General features: G+C 38.5%; 1 protein-coding gene across 1 annotated transcript in view; it reads right to left on the bottom strand.

Annotated features, from left to right (window-relative positions):
* The window catches only part of coa1 (cytochrome c oxidase assembly factor 1 homolog), a 58,491-nt gene that overhangs the window by 35,308 nt on the left and 1,706 nt on the right, over positions 1 to 21,477 (bottom strand). The window contains exon 2 of the mRNA XM_002939912.5: positions 12,015 to 12,121. The gene's annotated coding sequence lies outside the window, so the exon portion shown is untranslated. The remainder of the gene's footprint in view (positions 1 to 12,014; positions 12,122 to 21,477) is intronic.

Genomic DNA, 21,477 nt, shown 5'->3' with positions numbered 1-21,477 from the left:
GCGTGTATGGCCAGCTTAAGCTTGCATATCTATTTCAATGGGTTTTTGAGCCCTTAAAACACCATAAAAGATAGAAAATGTTCTCATCTGGGACATACAAAGTAAATAAGAATATGTCTATTTTCCTTCTTTTGTTTAATCCATCAGTGGGATAACCATGGGTAATGAGGATTATGAGGTAAAATATAATGCTGCAGTTAAGTCAATTGACTTTGTATTTTCTGCTTTGAGGCCTAAGCTGTATAATACTGTCTGGCTGGATCAGGAGGAAAGCTCTTTGGCAGGATTTCTAATCTTTAATGTGAATGCATTTTTGTGTGAAAGAAAACTTCTGTATGTATACACAAGAGTGACTTCATTATATGGCTTGATGTAAAGCATGAAAAGCAATGTTTATAAATAATTTGCACCAGGACTCCATTCCGAGAAATTGCAATAATAAAACATAGACATAATACTACCTGTAGCAGAATGTTAATAATCCCTTTTGTTTACAAACTGTTGGGCTTGTAACTAATCTTTATTTAGAAATTACTAGTTGTTCTTTTTTAAAGGGGATCTAAAGCCTCCCAAAAATTATGTAAAATTGCATGTTTACTATTTACATAATTTTTAAAGTTGTGTTTAGCTGATATCATGAATTTTAGCGGTTGATAAAGCGGCGGGTGCAGTTAGGATTAAAATCTAAACGTGCAGCCTAGGAGTAAGATAACTGTGTCCAGAGAGAAGTCTTGCATTGGTCACTTAACTCTCTGTCAGTTGGACAGCCTAACATCAGTAAAGAGCTGCTGTTGAAAATCAAAAATATTTAAAGTATAAAACAATTTTAATTAAAACTAAACACAATAAAAAATGAATAATGCCATTTGCAAAAGTGCTAAGAATATCGGGCTTACCCTTCCTACTAGTACAGTACTAGCAATGAGCAATTTTAGATTAATTATTTAGGTGGTTTGAGATCTTCTTTAATTAAAAAAATCAATGTGAACACAATAACCCTGCCCCAACATCATCACACCACCAGACACCAAACTTCATCACATGATGAAACCACCTTGCGTCATGACATCAGCGCAACACAGCACCAATGTCATCATGCACGTCCCCTTTGCCTGGGTTTATAACACAGCAAAGGTGGCAACCCTAGGAGTGGGTGATGTTTACCTTTTCAGGTTAAAGTGTTCCATGGCAGTTTAGTAGTTGGCAAGGGGTGTCAAGTTTTCCTAGTCTTTAAAAATAGCAAAGGCAGTAGCGAATTTTTTGTGCCTAAAAAAACTGGAGATGGAGGTAGACCTCTGTATAAAAGACCTGTAAGGAAAGGAAAGTTCTGTAATAGCTCACTCTTAAGCTGGCAATACATGTACCAATAAAATCGTACGAAACCTAGTTTTGCACAGTAGCATACCCATAATTCTTGTACCATGACAATCGGTCATTTAGTTAATCGGCCAGGTACATTTAAATGTATGACCGACATCCAAACGTTCATCGGAAGAAGATTAAAATCTGAAAGTGTATGGTCACCTTAAGAGTAAGAGCTAGGATCAGGGTATTTAGTAGAGCACTCAGAAGCTCCAAAGAGGAGACCAGAAAGGTTAGTATCTCGCAGTGTCACCTGCCTGTAAAGGCACTCAAGCAGTTAGGCTTAGGAGATTCCTAGAGTAAAGAAACACTGTGAGCATCCACTAGTGCTGGGAGCTAGTTCACCTATAAGCAAATGTGACATCATCAAGTGGATGAAAGTGTCTGAAGCAACTATGAAGTGCATGTTTATTTTTCCATCTGAGCAGTACCACCAAAGTGATTGTGTAAGATACAACAAATCAGGGCCGGCCTTAGGTCAACTGGACCTATTGGGCCCAATAGGGCCCCACACCCATGGGGGCCCCAACACCAGCAGGAATAAGCACATAAAGCTGTCCTGTGCCAGCTGGCACCACCATTTGTAGGGGGCCCTGGCAAGTTGTCCCAATTGGGCCTCACAATTTATAGGACCGGCCCTGCAACAAATAGAGTTATCTATTCTGTTTCAAGAACCACTGGCGCTCAGCTTATTGAGATATCTGTTCTGTGTGTGTAATTTAGTGTTGTTAACCCTTCCTCCACCAGGACAGCAAGTGTCGGTCTGAGAGAAAGAAATCCATGTAACACATGCAATACAGTGAATTGCAGAAAAGTTACAAGTGGCCGAGTCCAAGTTGGGTAAGAACCGCTGATTCCTATCTGGTATATGTAAATATTTAGTTATTTGAATCCAGATTCCTGTGATGTCTGCAGACATATTTAATCCCATTGCTAATGAGGAGTAATCAGTAAAAACGGAATGGGGCTTTTAGGTCCCCTTTATAACCGTGGCCCAATCAAACTCTATTCTACCTCTAAAGATATGAGACATTCCCCCCAGATTTTGAGCCATTGCTATCGGGAGCAGATCTTTAAGTCTTTTGAGAAATGGGTGCTACCAGTAAATGTTTTGCAAATTGGTACAACCTGTCCAGGCTGCAGCAGTAGCTTTGTTCTTAACACCTTCATATTGTATTGTAATTTAGTGTTGTTAACCCTTCCTCCACCAGGACAGCAAGTGTCGGTCTGAGAGAAAGAAATCCATTTAACACATGCAATACAGTGAATTGCAGAAAGTTACAAGTGGCCGAGTCCAAGTTGGGTAAGAACAAGGAAGATCCTAGGTACCATATGGTACCAATCTCTTTGTCTCATATCTTTAGAGGTAGAATAGAGTTTGATTGGGCCACGGTTATAAAGGGGACCTAAAAGCCCCATTCCGTTTTTACTGATTACTCCTCATTAGCAATGGGATTAAATATGTCTGCAGACATCACAGGAATCTGGATTCAAATAACTAAATATTTACATATACCAGATAGGAATCAGCGGTATGCTAAATGAAACGAATAATGAACATTAACTAGTGTCATTATCTACGTACAACATATATAAAATATTAAAATGTAATTAGTCAATCAATCACAGGTATATCACAAGCAAGTAGTCTGAATACCATAAGTAAGTAAGAGTTGAGAATTAACAATACTGATTCATAAGATCATTAGCCAAGAGTAGTTATGCCATTAATAAATACACCCAATTAACAATGCTGTTCTAACAATCCCTATGTTGTTATCATAGGCATCTCACTTTTTTCAGTTCTTAACACACACACAAATATACATTTATGTGAATGTGTGTAAGGATAATAGTGCAGTATAAATAAACTACTATTATTTACCACCCATGGAGTGTGTAAACCAAAAAATAAAATACATTTTTATATTGGTGTAAATAGTAAACCCTGTGGTCACAGGGGGGGGGGGGGGGGGCGAGTGAGAGGGGGGCCCAGACTGCTGTACTATAGCCCCCCTCCTCAGCGCCAGGAGGTGCAGTGTGAGAGTGCCAGGACAGGGGCAGGGAGGAGGGACTGTTTGCGTTTTTTTTTGCAGAGGGAGGCCTGGCACAACCAATGTATGCTCCAATTATGTATGCTTCATTTTTTAAAATGAATCCAAACTGCTAAATAGAAAATGTGCACTAGATCACACATACTGCATGAACAGTTAGGGTATGTAAGTTTTTCACAACATTTACAGTTAAATCATACCGTTTTTTTAAGAACAGCAATAGCAATTCTTCTATGGATGCTAAAAAGTAGATAGATGGAAGGACAATGCTCAATGGTGGATATGTATAAAATAGTTTTAATAATCACAAAATTTAACAACAAATTGCACTCCCAAACATTAATAATACTATGAGCCCAACAAGTCCTATCATCACAACTCCATCAGCCTGTGGTTTATAAATGGGGAAAAAAACATAAAGCCAGAGTAGCCTCTGCCAAGCATTTCCAACATGCAATCCATGTGTATTTGATACAATAATCATATTAGGGCTTAATTAAGTTGAGCAAAGTGCAAAAAGCACGCACAGTGCCTTTTTGTCCACCTCATTCCCCCCAGATTTTGAGCCATTGCTATCGGGAGCAGATCTTTAAGTCTTTTGAGAAATGGGTGCTACCAGTAAATGTTTTGCAAATTGGTACAACCTATCCAGGCTGCAGCAGTAGCTTTGTTCTTAACACCTTCATATTGTATTGAATACATGTGGTTTGTATTCAGGAAATTAGGACATGTTGCTAGGGTCACTGACCCTGCAAACCAGAAGATTTAAATTATATTATGCCTAAAGAAATAATAGAATTCATAATGAATCAGTTGAAAGTGAGTGTAGGAATGGCCAGACCAGGGATGACTTTGAAATGGTAGGCCAGCTTGAATATACTAAAATATATGGACAAACAATTGCTGTTTTGTTCAAAGGGGAGTGATTTTTGGAAGTCTTTTTAAACAAAATGCCTTAATGTCCGGAGGATCTTATTTCTGTCTGTACATATTTTGTGTTCACGTCCACATTGCAGCAATGATTAATCACTGTTTAGTGTTCTGTAAAACTTTCCCTTTTGCAACAACATGCCATGAATGTGCCTCCAGACCAATGTACCCTTTAATTACTTTTTGGCATAATGTACACATTTTAAACTTGTGTGCACAATCTAAGTGCGTAGATCAGCATGCAATTTTTTTTGTTTTCAAACCAAATTCTTTGTGCACATTATAATTTGTTGTGTGGCATGGCATCAAAATTTGTGTGCGCGCTCATAAGCACACAGCTTAGAGGGAACATTGTTCCAGACCCCACCCCTTTTGTGATCCACAACTGGTTACTGTCCTACTTTATTTGGGTCCAATGGAAGGTAAGTAAGCATCACAGCAAACTAGAAATGGATGAATATCCAGCTCTTTAATAACCAACAAATATAGTCTCTATGTGGAACAATGGCGTCAAGAGTTGATCACAGGTCTGTACTGCCAAATAAACAAAGGCACCTGTTAATAAATCTTTGCCCTGTAAATACTACCCTGGTATTTTCCTTGTGAACTTAAAGACAATATATAAAGCAGCTTTAAACTGAGAAAAAAGTATTTGCAGAGGCTTTTTGATGTTCTTTTGAACTTTGACCCTATTCATAAACTTTAAAAGAGGCCTCTTAGAAACCAGTTGAACAACAGCGAATGCTAATGCTTTGTACATGTCCCCAACACATTTTTTGGAACAACGTATATTGCACTCAACGTAGTTCAATTAACTATGATAAAAGTGTCTGTTAATGTAGAGCTGGCTTTGTGGGAAAACAGAGATCAACAGATTTATGGTATGTCTCCTAGGAGCAGATCTAAGTTAATAAATGTCTCACGTATGTGCTAACAATGCTACCTTACATGTACATTTAGGGGTCAAATAGAAAGATGATTATACACTTGCATATTTATCTAGTTTTAACCAGTTGGTTAAACCAAGTTGAACATAAACTACATAGACCAATGATATTTCCAGTACAGAAAAGGCAACATTCTATTCTATAGATTAATTCAGATCCTCCAATAAAAAAATATATGTAAATGTAGAAAGGTAAATTTCATTAAAATCGTGAGAATGCACCTAGGGGATGGGAGACCAGGGAAGAGTCACCAAAAACGGGTAACTCCTGAACAAATGGGGGGCTCACAGCTCTGCCCACTTGCTGGAGGACGTGAGGTATGCTCCAGAGCAGTGACCTCAACCAGTGGCTCAGGAGCAACATGTTGCTCACCACCCCCTTGGATGTTGCTTCCAGTGGCCTCAAAGAGGTGCTTATTTTTAAATTTCTTCCTTGGAGGCAACTTTTGGAAGCACACATACACAGTTTTACTCCAAGCAGAGCCTCCTGCAGGCTAGCAATCCACATGGGGCTACCAATAAGCCAATCACAGTGTTTATTTTTACATCTAAGTGTGGCTCACAAGTAAAAAAGGTTGGGGATCCCTGCCCTACAGCATACAAGACAGGCAAAGTACTGTACTTTGATGTCAGGAACTACAAACTTTATTGATAGATTACCACAATAAGGAAAGGGAATTCTTAAGGTAGCATGGGGAAAGAAAACATGGTTCAGAATTAAATTATGTAGCATTAGATACCAAAGCAAGGTTTAAAATGGACTTCTCAATGGAAACATCCAGCAAACACAGACGCCTCTTGTAGTAGATTCCGGGTATGTATAAGCTCAAAATAAAAAATGAAAATGACAAATCCATCAACAAAACCTTGAACAAGGGAACACAAAAAGTACAAAGAAACAACATAACCATTATTGCAAAGAAAGTGGCCTACAATCTACAATGAAATGCTTTCCCATTAGAACAAATTAGCTGCACAAATATACACATTGCAGCAGAAAAACAAAAATTAATCAATCCTTATGGTCTAATTCAGAAAGGACAATTTGGACAGTTATGTGGGAAAAAAGTTTTTTAATTTATCATATACTAGTCACACACATGGGTGTCCACACATAGGGTCAAGGGGGGGCACTTGCCTCCCCCTGAAATTTTGAAAACCTCTCTGCTCACAGCCCACTGTCCCAGATCCCTGTTTAAATGTCTCACATTGCCCTGCTTGCCCTTGGTTCTTCTCAACTCCCTGCTCCTTGAGAAAACAAAATCCAGAGAGAGAGGAACACAAGCAGCATGGAAGCAACTGTAAAGAAGAACTTTGGTTATGGCATTCTGCCTGCGCAAGTGTATGTATGGGAATGTTTTCAATCTACATCTTCCTGGCATGTCTGGAATTAATGGAGTTCTCTTTGACCATTTTTAGTGATTTTACTGGCTTGTGCGGGCTTAAAGGAGTGCTCATTCGCCATTTCTACAGTGATTACACTGGCATATTTCAAGTTAATATGCAGATTACCAAATCTCCTGCGCATCCCCAGTAGTTTAGACCAAATTTGGATGCAACAGGGCAGCATGCCGCCCCTAAAATTCTTATATTTGAAACTTTTTTTTGAGCTGAAAGGAGCCTTGACTAAATGTTAGACCCAAACATGGTGCCTAATAGGAACAAGTGTACCCTATACCATTGATTGGAATTATTTCCATATATAAAGGGGTAAAGAGATTGGGCATTACCCATAGTTAGACAACACTGTTCTGCCTGCATGAGAGAAGAACATAATATGCAATGCAAAGAGGCCATTTACGAAAACATGTTTATATGTAATATTATATCTCTTTTGTATAAAAACAATGTTCAGCTCAGCATTTTGTTTCGAAGAGGGGAATTACATAAAGTGATTTAATTCACATATTGGCTGCCGACCGTAAGGGCAATGGCACACAATGTGATTATTGGTATTTTTATACCCCCACTGGTGGGCTGGAATCACTGTCTATTTATATTAATGGCAATCGCCTAAAGCTGCACAGTGCACTCTCAGTTCAGGAACTATCTTTTAAACCACAGAGGTCAGCATTTGCTAACATAAATTGCCTGTGAGTGCACTGTATGGCTCCAGGGAACTGCATTATAAATAAATAGTCTAACAGAAGTGATTCTGGGGCATTTCATCTCCACCTACTGGGGGAGCTACTAAGGCATCTTGTCATCTGCCACTCTATGTGGCAGATTTTCATGATTTAAATACAGGTAAGATTTTCATGATTTAGTTACAGCTGAGATGATGCAAGTCATCCATGACAATTATGTTGTCACATAATCTACAAATGTCTTGCATTACTATAGCTAATTCATGTTTTGCCACTCATAATGTCTTCATTTGTTGCCTAATCTGGGATCAGATATAAATTGCATAGAACACGACCTGGGATAGCAAAAGGCATTGCTGTTTTATTTGAATGTTCATTCAACAACAAATTAATAAATCAATCAATTTGACTCACACAAACTATATGGAGGAAACTGTTGCCACCAATTGGAAAAGAATGGTTACTGCAGTCATAATTCCATGGAGAAAACTGCAGAATTCTCATTTGTGTGTGGATCCTGACAAAATAAGCCCATCAGTTAAGACTGCTATAAGGGAGGCCAGGAAATTTTAGATGCTATGCGCAGAAAGACAAAATTCTACATGCAGTTTTATGTTTCTTGGCTAAAATGTAATTTAGAAGGCTGTGCCTACCCTCAACTAAACCCATGGATGTTACGTACTAATTGTGTTATGATATGTGTTTTAAAACCAAAAATAGTAACTAAGATAACCCTTTTTTTCTTTTGTATTCTAAAAACAGTAATAGGTAAAGAGTGAAAATGAAATAAATCAATAAATAAAAATATATATAAGCACCACTATATACATATATATAGTGGTGCTTGAAAGTTTGTAAACTTTGTGAAGCTTGTGAAATCCTAAAAGTAGATAAAGGAAAACCTAGTTAAACAAATTAAACAACAAATAATATATTTGCTCATGTATTTATGAAAAAAAAATTATCCAATAACATATCTGTGTGGGGCAAAAGAAAGTAAATTGTGCTGTCAGTATTAGGTGTGACCCCCTTGAGCAGCAATAACTGCAACCAAACATCTTCAGTAACTGTTGATCAGTCCTCCACACCAACTTGGAGGAATTTTAGCCAATTTCTCCATACAGAACAGCTTCAGCTCTTGGATGTTGGTAACTTTAGGTCTTTCCACAACATTTCAACTGTATTAAAGTCAGGAGTTTGACTTGGCCATCCCAGAACATTCACTTTATTCTTCTTTAATTATTCTTTTGTAGAAGGTATTGCGTGTTTACGATCATTGTCGTGCTGCATGACACACAGTTTCTTGAGATTCAGTTCATGGACAGATGTCTTGACATTTTCCTTTAGAATTCTCTGGTATAGTTCAAAATTCATTGTTCCATTAATTATGACAAGCCATCCAGGCCCAGATGTAGCAAAACAGGTCCACCATGTTTTACAGATGGGATAAGGTTCTGGATGAAGTGTTTTTCTATCTCCAAATGTAATGCTCCTTATTTAAGCCAAAAAGTTCTATTTTGGCTTCATCCCTCCACAAAGCATTATTCCAGTATACTTCTAGTTTCTAAATCTTTAGCAAACTATAGATGGTCAGCAATTATTTTGGGGGAGAGCAGTGGCTTTATCCTTGCCACCCTGCCTTACACACCATTGCTGTTAAATGTTCTCCTGATAGTGATAGGAAAAGCAAAAGAAAATATGTATCTCTGCACAGACTTACCCCTTCTAATGTGTCTTCATCATATACAGGAAAAAACTAGAAATTGGTGCAGGCCATATACATGCAGTGCTCCACTGCTATAAAGTCACACTCCTAACTCCTTTATTCCATTAAATATAAAAACATGTGTGGCTACTGTGTAACAATATCAGAACCTTAATCATAGGCTGATGAATAATGTGTGCATTCATTTTAAACATTTGTAAACAGTGCCATCTACTGGTCAAAATGCAAAATGTCTGTATGTACTGTATATGTATATGTAATATATAAATAGATTTAGGAAGTAAGCAAGGCCCTCATAGGTCTTATTAAAGGAATAGTAGCCAAAAATGAAATTGTTTTAAATAATTAAAATATTATGTAATTTTGCCCTACACTTGCAAAACTGGTGTGTTCAGAAACACTACTATAGTTTAGGAAAACAAGCTGCTGTATAGCCACGGGGGCAGTCATTTAGTTACTTAGTAGATAAGCTGGCCATACACGCACCGATAATATTGTACGAAACCTTGCTTCGTACGATATTCGGTGCGTGTATGGCAACCGGCAAGGCGACCAATATCGCAGAAAGCTGCTGCTATCAGTCGACTCGCCAATCAGGCGGGTTAAAAGATTTTGATCAGGTGCCATTGAAGGCGCCTGAGCAAAATCTGCCTTCAGGGCAGAATCGACAGAAGGAGGTAGAAATCCTATTGTTTCTACCTCCATATCAGACGATTCAGCCCTGAATGTCAATGGAGGGTTGGAACGACCATCGGTCGCACGAAAGATCGAAAATCGCCATGTGTGTGGCCAGCTTTAGGGAGGTGACAGACGGGGAGATTAGTCGCCCCGCAACAAATCTTTGTTGCCACGGGTGACTAATCTCCCCGCAGTGCCATCCCACCAAGAAAGTAAATTGGCGGTGGGATGGCATACACGTTACTGCGATTTCCGAAGTGGCGCGTATGCCATCCCACTGCCGATATACATTCTTGCCAGTGGGATCGCATTGCAGGGAGATTAGTTGCCTATGGCAACGAAGATTTGTTGCGGGGCGACTAATCACCCTGTCTGTCACCTCCCTTAGAACTGCTTTCAATTAGCTATTTAAACAAGCTATTTTTTTTCCTACTCCATGAAACTGAAGCAGTCATGAGCTGGATTTTTTACTATTGAGTGCTATTTCTGATCTTTCACTTTTAGCAATACAGGTGTCATGGAGCTGCTATCTTGCTACCTTCCCTGCTGGGAGGGGGGGTGATATCACTGATATCACAGACTGTAGTATCAGTGCCAGTATTGTGTCACTTTATGTACTGCCTATGCTGCTTGTGTGTGCCATACATGTTACCATAAACCAGACAGAAAAGTCTGTTATGATGTTATTAATAAGTTCTGGTGTTCAACAGTATTCAGTAGAGATCTCTGAAGTTCTGAAGTGTTTAGGGTTCCCTGACTTCCTTCAGTAAGGGATCCTCACCAACAACATTAAAATCACTCAATGTTGCTTTAAATCTGTCCCAACAAAATGAGGAATGCTGGCACCAGGGTTCTTTGTAGATAATATTATAATAACACTTGAGGACACTTCACAGAGGGCATGAAATCCCCATACATGTAGTGCTGAACTATTAATAAATAATATTTGCAGCTTAGTTCTGCCTCCTCGCTTACTCTTTTGGTCTTGTTATATATTTTCCCTTTGTTCTGGGATAGGAGCACAGGTAAAGAGCATTGAAGAATTACGCTTTTTTTTTTTTTTTTTTTTTAAATTAAGCTTGCATGCTGCCCTGTTATCTTGTTGACTTGACATCCATAGCCAGAAAGAAGACACAATTAGACACACTACAAAATCAAGATACATTGCAAGCATTTTCAGTTAGAAAAAAGACATCAGTGCTAATATATGTAAATTCAGTTTTTGGGGGTGAAAACTTATTGGGTAACCATCAGTTTATAGAGTAATCCCGATCATTATAAGCACAATAACTTTGTAGAAGCACATTAAACAGGTTTATCAGGCTAAATGTTGTATTTTGATTGAAGAAGTGCAGGCTTCTTTATGCAGTGCTATTTGCCTCTTCTAGCTACAGGCCTGAGAGATTGGCATTCTGAAAGCTTTGTTTACAAAAGTGGCACACCATTCAAGTGAAGTTCATATGCAAAGTGCCATGTTTTTTATCCACAGTACTGCCTTTCCCCCAGGATTTCAACATAACTGCATTTTGTGCATTGTGTTGCAAATTAGTGGCCATTCTGACAAATTGCTTTCAAGTTACATGGACACAATTTCCACATAGTTTGTGTTAGAATGGTGTTACTTCCAACACATTACATAATAACTGCATGATACTCTTGGTACAAGTCATCTGCAACTATATTGAACTTACTATTGAACTTATACTATGGATATACTGCCAGGTGCAGGCTGGTAGTAATTCCAGGGTTTTCTTATGTCAGTGCATGCACTTGCGAGTAATCAGACGGTCGTATTTGAACTCACCACAAGATTAATGGATCTTTTGTCTGTGCAAGTACCAGTATGAATGTTGTCTTTTTGCTTCCACTTTGCACTTGTGCTTGAAGATAAATTTTCTACCACTGAGTACTTTATGTGATCAAACCCTCTTTTTAATGACCTGGAAAAGGGGGTCCTAGTAGAGATCAAACAAGGTTGATGATTTGTGGGGGATACATTTATCTCCTACCGTCCCTATAATCACTACACTAAAAAGGGTTAGTAAGGGTTGTTTATTGACCTTAACGTTAGGGTTCCCTAAAAATCTCCACTATGATACTTCAATATAATTCTATATGAACTATAGAAAAACTAAAATAGCCAAAATTATCATTTAGACTACCCCACAGATTATGTCTTGATTCATGTGATAATTTTCCATTGACAACCAATTGAATAAAGGGTTTCTTACTTGTAAACGTCTGAAATCACATGAGGAATACGTGTCAACCTGTTGTTTTCTCTTGGTAAAGAGGCAGTGAGAGGCACAGGAACAATCAGCTGGGTGCAACAATCCTTCTGTACATAGCAAAAACAGTAAACGTTTATATGCATTGTATGCTTTTCATTTAAAGTTACAGAGAGTTTTCACACATCTTTTTTTGTAACATATTTTTACATCATTAGGTGAGTTACTACTACGCTGGTTTCAAGATCCAAGTTTAGAACCATTATAAATAATAATTACTTTCTTTTCTTTTTGGTGCACCAGAAATAACATTTATGCAATACAGAACTGAAGATAAGCAGTTAAACTAAAGCTCGCCACAGTCCGCCACAGTAACATTCAGCCACCCTCTATCAATTTAAATAGGATTTTTAGAAGAGTATTTATCAGTAGGTGAAAACTCACTTTCACTAAATAATAAATATGCCCTTAAAAATCCCATAAACATAAATTTCACTATAGTGGACTGTAGCAAACCCCAACTTCACTCTTTAATAAAGAGGGTTGTTGAGATACTTTGGCCTTATAGTGAACATACATACTATAACTCATATACTATTATAAGATCAATTATCTGGAAATCCGTTATCCAGAATGTTCTGAATTACCAGAAGCCCTTCTCCCATATACTCAATTTTAGTAAAATAATTCAAATTTTTAAAAATAATTTCATCTTTCTCCATAAATCAGTACCTTGTACTTGATCCTAACTAATATATAATCAATCCTTATTGGAGGCATAACAATCCTATTGAGCAGGGAATTTTTTTGACCACAGCCATTTTTGCGACCACCCCCCCTAAATACCACTCCCATTTTACAAAATTTGGCAGGTTATTTAAATTTTGAACACATTTCTGGGGGTTTTGGGGTCTTATTTTATGTGTTATTACAGTTTTGCTCAGGTAAAATTGCCCCTAGCCCTAAGCTGCAAGTCTCCGGATTTCCCTTTGATATCCTGCACTGAACGCTAAAAAAGATACGTTTCCCAAACTTAATTAAATAAGTGGGCTTATAAGAAAAACTTAACAAGCTACACCTGCACTTGGATACAATTGTAACTAATAAGCTAAACAGATCTCTTGGGGGACTTTAAAGAAAGAATCCGGGACTAGTTGGCATTTGGTGGATGTCAGCACAACTGCTGCCTGTCTGATAGTGTAAGGACAATTAGGAATAGTGGTCTAGATATGTTATATATGTCTTTCATGGTTTGGGCTAGGGTTCTTGGCTCTGGTAAAAGCAACCCTTAAGCTGTCCATACACGCACCGATAATATCGTACGAAACCTCGTTTCGTACGATATTCGGTGCGTGTATGGCAAGTGGGTGTGTTGACCGATATCGCAGGATGCTGCTGATAACGGTCGACTCACCGATCGGCCCGGTTTTTAAGATTTTGATCGGGCGCCATAGAAGGCGCCTGAGCAAAATCTGTCTTCGGGGCTAAATCGGCAGAAGGAGGTAGAAATCCTATTGTTTCTACCTCCTTATCTGCCCTTTCAGCCCTGAACGGTTAGTGGTGGATTGTACGATCTTTCGTGCGACCGATGCCACCTTTAGGCAAATGCCTTTCGGCAAGCCGAGAATATTTAGTGCTCCTCGGTGCATGCACTAGTACAAGTTATTTCAAGTGTAGGAGCCTATTCTAAGCTTGCCTAGGATATGCTACGAGTGGCATAAGCCTAAAGCTAACGCTTGCTGTGAATATGCTCTTACGCTTCAAAATCCTCTTACCTGTGCCTTTACCTGAAAGCATTGAATACACTCGGGTGCAGGCACATGTAGCCGTTATCCACATAAAAACACGAAAAATGCAAAGTCTCACATTTTTATGCAGATATATGCTACATGTGCCTGCACCAGAGCGTATTCAATTCATTCAGGTGCAGGCTCAGTTGGTGGAGTTGTAGGCGTATGGGGCATATTCTTTGCAAGAGTTTTTCAGATGCCGAAAATATACACCATACGCTTCATGTCGCATTAGCCTTAATGCTATAGTGAATAATTAAATTCTTGATTATTAAAGAATGAACCATTCAAGTTAATCACCTGAATTGTATTAATTAGATTAATTAAGAAGAACAGTTGAGGATAATGGCTTATAACAGTATTATGCCATTTCAACATATACATAGTTATATTTCAATGAACCTCTATTGTTGACATCAACACTTGTTCAGTTGCTTGCAATGACAGCAGCACAGGGTTAAATTGGTGCCTAATGTTAAATCATTTTTCATGAACACTTTGGACTGCCCCTAGCAAGAAACTGACATTTTACTTTAAGCATTATATTTAAGGACTTCTTCCATATGCAGACATTTCTTTCTCTGCATTATTACTATTTTTTTTACTAAAGAGCTTACATGATGCTAATTTCTCTGATTTTATTAGTTCAAAGAGCCTTTGAACTAATACTTTCAAAGCTAAAAACCAACAAATACAAAGCAAAACTGGGTGGGGGGGTCTCATGATGGCATTATCTCTTATAAGAATTTACAAGCCCTGATCACCAAAATACATATAAATTATGGGGTTAGATGGAAATAGCCATTGATTCAACCCTGTTGTGCTTTGCATGAAATATCCTTCTGTGAAAGCTCAGTGGATTGCTACAGACAATATACTGTAGCAAGGCTTCCTATATAATATAGAAGGACTTTCTATAGGAAAAACTATATTTATCACTGATCTTCTGATCTTGAAAAAGTGCTAACGCACAGTAATATCCACCCTTCTGGGTGTGTTAACTCTCTAATGCTTAATCATGAAGATACTGAGCAAAAATGTTTAGTAGCGCTTTATTTCCTTGACAAACACAATTTAAAAAATGGAATTACTAGATTTGGGTGGTTTTAAGGAAGTTTAAAAAAGCTGAGCTTGGCAAAAATTACGATTTTGTGATAAAATGTAAGCATTAAAGGAAAGCAATATCCTACCAGTTCTTTCTACAGACAAGCAATGAAGTTTTATTTCAAATTTTGCACCACAGCATTGTGATGTGACAGCATCGCACACACATACCCCCCAACATTTTAAAAATGTAACGAGCGACAAAAAAAATGCCACACGTAGAGCAGGGATTTTTTTTGACCACAGCCATTTTTGCGACCACCCCCCCAAATACCACTCCCATTTTACAAAATTTGGCAGGTTATTTAAAGTTTGAACACATTTCTGTGGGTTTTGGGGTCTTGTTTTATGTGTTATTATAGTTTTGCTAATGACGGTAAAATTGCCCCTAGCCCTAAGCTGCAAGTTTTTCTGGGCTCTCTGCCAAAAGCCCACTTATTTAATTAAGTTTGAGAAACATTGTATCTTTTTTAGCATTCAGTGCAGGATATCAAAGGGAAATGAGGGACTTTAAAGAAAGAATCCGGGACTGTGGGCTGAGCTGTCAAAATTGGGACTGTCCTGCGAAAATCAGGACAGTTGGGAGGTATGCAGACAGAATAGTGACATTGGACATATCAGTGTGCTCCTACAGAGCAGCACAACCTTATAATGAATATATAATCTAATGTAGATTAAACAAATAAAACTATTCAGGTAGAGTATGTTACCTGTAAGGCAATGCCAAAATGTTGGCAACTGCTTCCCTTTCATTCAAAAGGGAAACACAATATCTACTGCAGATGGCTTGAAAACATGTATGCATACAGAAATGATCCATTGATCCTGATCCACAGAAAATGCTTGCTTGATATAATAACTTTTACCATTGTGGTATGGATGTGGTACAACAAAAAAGCTGAATTAGATACACAAATTCATTGCTCACAAAAAATGGATTTTACTGCCTTATGTAAACAACTCAAATGGTGTCTTTATAAATATAACAGACTGAGACAGAAACTTGTCAGCAACAAAAGATTGATGGGTAAATACAGGAATATACTACACAGAGAGCGGACCCAGGCATTTATATCATGCAAGCAATTAAGCCTGACTGAGCAATGAATAAATGAATGAATAATTGTGTCTTTACTAATATAATATTTTTAGCCGTATAGTGAACATATATATCCTAGGGAACTCCCACTGTGCATAATGTGGGCACAGGACTATAGCATCCCCTTCAAGCTGCCAACATTCTTACTTGTTCATTCTATACTGAAGTAGTATATTTTTTTAAACTCTACTGAAAGGATCTTGCACAAAACTGTTTGCTTCCAGAGAAATCAGACTTCAATTATACAAATAGTCCCTCCCAACCAGGACAATACTATTACTTGGACAACTGTTTAAAGTGAGTTGCATTTATGAATTTTGGAACATGCTGGAAAACAACAAAAACAACATAATCCCCTTCTGGAAATATACTTTAATCATGCACACAATGACAGGGAAAGAGTTATCATGTGGCCCAAGGGTGAGTGTTTAGAAAGAATGCTATAGAGAGAAGAGAGCAGGTGGATTTTCATAACTCTTTATTGGTTATCTGGGATTATGGATTGACATTTGGACTTTGACCTGTTTCAATTTCTCACTTTTTTTTCTTATCGATTTCTACCTATTGCTTGTAATACCTACAATTCTGGACCCAGTGAGCTGGATAATGATTCAAGAGGTGAGGAATATTCCTGCACTTTTATTTAAGGATATTTATTTAAGGATATTTGAAAAATAAAAATTAATTGTGCAAACTTTGATGATACTGTTAAATCATTTGCCACTGTGCAGCCTATAAGGCAAGTTGAGCACTATACATGTTTAAGGGGTGGTTAAACTTCTGGCTAACTTTTAGTATGTTATAGAACAGTGCTGTCCAAAGTTTGTGGTACAGAGGGCCAGAATTTCTCTAGCATATAGAGAGCCCCTAATGGAAGCCAGTTCTGGCCACTCCCCTTTTTTAAACCACACCCACTTCAAACCACACCCATGTTATCACAAGAGCTTTTAAGCCCATGCCCACATTAATGGTGGCAGTTCATTCATATGTAAAAAGAATTAAGACACACCCTTGAATCCATATGCTGCCTCCTCCTCCTCCAGCACATAATTACACACCCTACCCTGCCTGTGTGTGCCACACTCTGCCTGCCCTATGCTGCCTGTGTACCATACTCTACCTGCCAACCCTGCTTGTGTGCCATACTCTGCCTGCCCTACCCTGCCTGTGTGTGTGCCATACTCTGCTTGCCCTACCCTACTTGTGTGTGCCATACTTTGTATGCCCTATGCTGCCTGTGTGTGCCATATTCTGCCTACCCTACCCCACCTGTGTATGCCATACTCTGTCTGCCCTATGCTGCCTTTTTGTGCCATACTCTGCCTGTCCTATGCAGTCTGTATGTGCCATACTTTGCCTGCCCTATGCTACCTATGTGCGTCATGCTCTGCTTGCCCTATGCTGCTAGAGTGTGCCATGCTCTGTCTGCCCTATGTTGTCTGTGTGTGCCACACACATCAAACAGGTTTAAAAATTTTAGCCCTTAAAGGAGAAGGAAAGGCAAAGTCACTTGGGGGTGCCAAAGTGTTAGGTGCTGGTGCCCCTGTTCGGAAAGAACAGCACCAGCCCGGGGTAGCTGCAGCGCTTCCTCCTTCCTGCTTCGCTTGCGCATGCGCAGGAGAGTGAAAAAGCCGAACTTTAACAGAGAAGTCGGCTTTTCACTCTACTGCGCATGCGCCAACCACTGGCATTTGCCGGAAAACAAAGCAGGAAGAAGGAAGCGCTCGCTACAGCTACCCCGGGCTGGTGCTGTTTTCTGTCTACAGGGCCACCACCCCGGGGTACAAGATAGGCGATTAAAGTCACTTGGGGGTGCCTAACATTTTGGCACCCGCAAGTGACTTTGCCATTCCTTCTCCTTTAACAATGAAATTAATCCATTGTCCAGTTGTTTTCAGGGCCAAGCAGGCAGCTTCAACTAGATGCTTGAAATGGTTATTTTTTCTTGATGGACAAATCAAACTGATCATATAAAGATAAGCTTGGTTGTACAATAATGAAAAGATCTTTTAAAAATGTACACGTGTATGACCATCTTAAGGACAATATAATCCTTACGTACATAACCTATTGGTTAATGCACTACTCTATGTCTTTAATTTATAGTACACTGTATTAGAATTCCCCACACACAGTTCTGTGACTGGATACAATTTGGAATAGAAAGCATAAATAAAATACACAGTTAAAAATATCTCCATATTTTGTAACCATGCTGCTGCTTAATACCCCCCCCCTCCAGCCATACACACACTGTTATCATGTATTGATAGATGGCAGAAAATACAGTTAAATCAATAAGAAAAAAATACCAGACTGGTGCTAGGATGTTGAATGTTACTACATGACTCCTATGGTTGTTAGTTATCCCCATGCTATATTTCCTGATATAATCTATTTTACCACAAATCCTAATTGAATTGCCTTCGAGGCTGGGCCTGCACCCACATGTATGAAAACACTGTATCAACATTTGGGTGGGGATGCTACAGCATGCAGATCATTTGCGTATATAAGAATGCAGCAAGTCAGCTTAAATAACATTTTTGCAGCTTAACTCTGCTTGAGGCACACATTGTTCTGCATTCAGCTTGCATTATTTGCTCTTCTAGTAATAGAAATAAGCATATCACTTTACAAACCTCTGTTTTACCTACTACTAGGAAAAACAGCTTCCCCAAGCCTACCGATTTAAATTCCATGGTAAACAGGAACTGTGAGTTATACACCAACAACAGACTGAACTACAGTTAAGAAGATATCTTGCATTTTCTCACATTCCTAACTTTTTATCTCTTATTCTTTTGCCTCTCATTCGAGGAAAGAAATAGGGACTACTCAGGAACCCAAGCGTTACCAATTCTTGAGTTGCAAAATTTTCAGGAAAGAAAAAATCTGCCTTCTGATCTTATGGTCCTCTTCCTTAATTGGGATTTCAAGGGCACTTTACAGGCACGTGATTACATATTTTTTGTGCAAACAACTTTACATTTTAGAATACATTCCTTTGAATGCAGTTGCACTTTGAGTCCGACACAGTCTGCTTATTACATTTGTTGTTAGTCACTGGTATTTGTAAGGCCTAAACAAGTATGTCTTCATAGTCCCAGCGCGCTACTGCCAGTTTATACCAGTCACTTGTTCCACTCTGCCTGGTACTATAGAGATGCATTGTACGTCATTTACTGTTGTCATTTTCATAAGTTTGCTTACATCTCTATACTATAGTCATTTAGGTGTCTGCTAAAAGCCAAATTCAAATTGAAAAGCCATTTAATAAAATACTGGCATGCTGTGCTACCTGCCTTGTTACTATTGCAACTAAATATGAACATATGAACAAAAATTACATTACTCAGTGCTGTCATTAAAAGAACATTCCTATTAATTCATTTTTACATTATTATTTTTTTTCCATTATATTTTCTTTTTCATTGTCTTTGGTCTTTTAGCTATTATTATGCGCTGCTATTTTATATTATTTTGTACTTGCAAAATTAAAACCTATAACCTTATAACAATATAATTAAGATATGATCACCTTTGGAAAATAAGAAGTGAGATATAACTATCCAAAGTGTACAAAGGAAAGTCAGTATGCATCATCTGTGTTTCATACAATTCCTTAGAGCCAACCAGATTTGCTTTATATAGTCTTTTGGAGATTAATAGCCTTTATTGTATGTAAAAACCTTAGAGCTAATTTCCACTTGCAATTGGTGCTAGTAGTTTTTCTTAGATTATGTTGAGTTTTTCAATATAAATAGTTACTAAAAATATATTTCCCTAAAATTTAGAAACACTTAAATATAATGTACAGTTGGTATGAGGTTTTAAAATACAACATTAACTTCAGAAACTCTAATAACCTTTGTAAAAATGACTTTGTAGCACTGGAACCTCTCATCTGCCCATGTGTCCTGTGAATAGCAGATAAGAGATAAGGCATACAGAATGTTATAGCTGTTAGTACTTAAGTGCTGACAAATGAGGATCAAATGCTATTCAAGGCACAGAAAAAAATGTGTGTTAGTTTGGGGGAGGGGGATTTATATATTTATATATAACCTTATTTTATGCCACTGTTAACAATTGCTTGATTTTTATTTATTTATGTAATATATGTTTTCTGACTTGGCAAATGTATGTAAAACAGTTATGTGTTTGCTTGATATTTTGTTGCATGTGATCCATCTTTTATACATAGTAACATAGCAAGCAAGGTTAGAAAAAGGCACCCATCCATCTAGCTCAGACTTTTATATCTATATAAACCTGTCCAATTGCTAGTTGATCCACAGGAATGCAAAAAAAAAATTCTTCCAAAGCCTCTCTAATTTGCCTCAGATGGAGGTAAAATTCCTTCCTGACTCCAAGATGGCAATTGGACCAGTCCCTGGATCAACTTGTACTAAGAGCTATCTCCCATAACCCTGTATTCCCTCACTTGCCAAAAAGGCATTCAACCAGCTCTCTAATGTATTAGCCAGTACAACTGATTCAGGAAGAGAAAGCCACAACTTCGCAGCTCTCATTGTAAAAAATACTTTCCAAGTATTTAGATGGATCCTCTTTCTCCTTCTTTCAGGCCTTGACTGACAATCTTTGGTTCTGGCAAATTAGCCAGAATGGCTAACCTAAGATGTCACAGACAGAAGGAAAGGTAAAAACTAAGTAAGCTTTATCAGAAAGTCTATGTAAATACAGCCATAAGCACTCACAGAAAAGCTGCACTGAGGTCTCTGTCAAAATCTGAACTAATGATCTTTCCGCCTAAGCCTGGTCCTACTCCCCCCTTTTCTATCTCTATTGAAGGCACCCTCATCAACCCTGTCGATTCGTCACGCTGTTTGGGGGTGATCTTTGACTCCTGTCTCTCCTTCTCTGACCACATTAACTCCACTGTCAAAACCTGTCACTTTTTCTTACGCAATATTGGCAAAATCTGTCCCTTTCTCTCTACTGCAACAGCTAGGCTGCTCATGCATGCCCTCATCCTATCCCGACTGGACTACTGCAACCTGTTATTAACCGGCCTCCCTAACTCCCATCTTTCCCCCCTACAGTCTATATTAAATACTGCTGCCAGAATTCTCCTCCTCTCATCCAGGAGAGTTCAGGCCCCTCCCCTGCTAAAGGCCTTATCGTGGCTTCCTATTAAACAAAGAATATCTTACAAACTTCTTCTAACCTTCAAAGCCCTCCATTCCTCTGCTCCTCACTACATCTCTTCCCTTGTGTCTCCGTACGTCCCTGGCCGACTCCTTCGTTCCTCGCAGAGCAATCGCTTGGCTGCGCCCCCCACTACAACTGCTGTTTCCCGCCTTAACCTTTCTGCCTTGCTGCCCCTTACATCTGGAATGCCCTCCCTGATTTCCTCCGGAGAGAATCCTCCCCCAGTCTTTTTAAAACCAAACTAAAAGACTACCTTTTGGAGAACTCGCCCAGCACCTGATCTGGGAATCAGCACTTA

The sequence above is a fragment of the Xenopus tropicalis genome, chromosome 6, assembly GCF_000004195.4.
Source record: "Xenopus tropicalis strain Nigerian chromosome 6, UCB_Xtro_10.0, whole genome shotgun sequence".
NCBI lineage: Eukaryota > Metazoa > Chordata > Amphibia > Anura > Pipidae > Xenopus > Xenopus tropicalis.
This window is presented reverse-complemented; position numbering and strand designations above follow the sequence as displayed.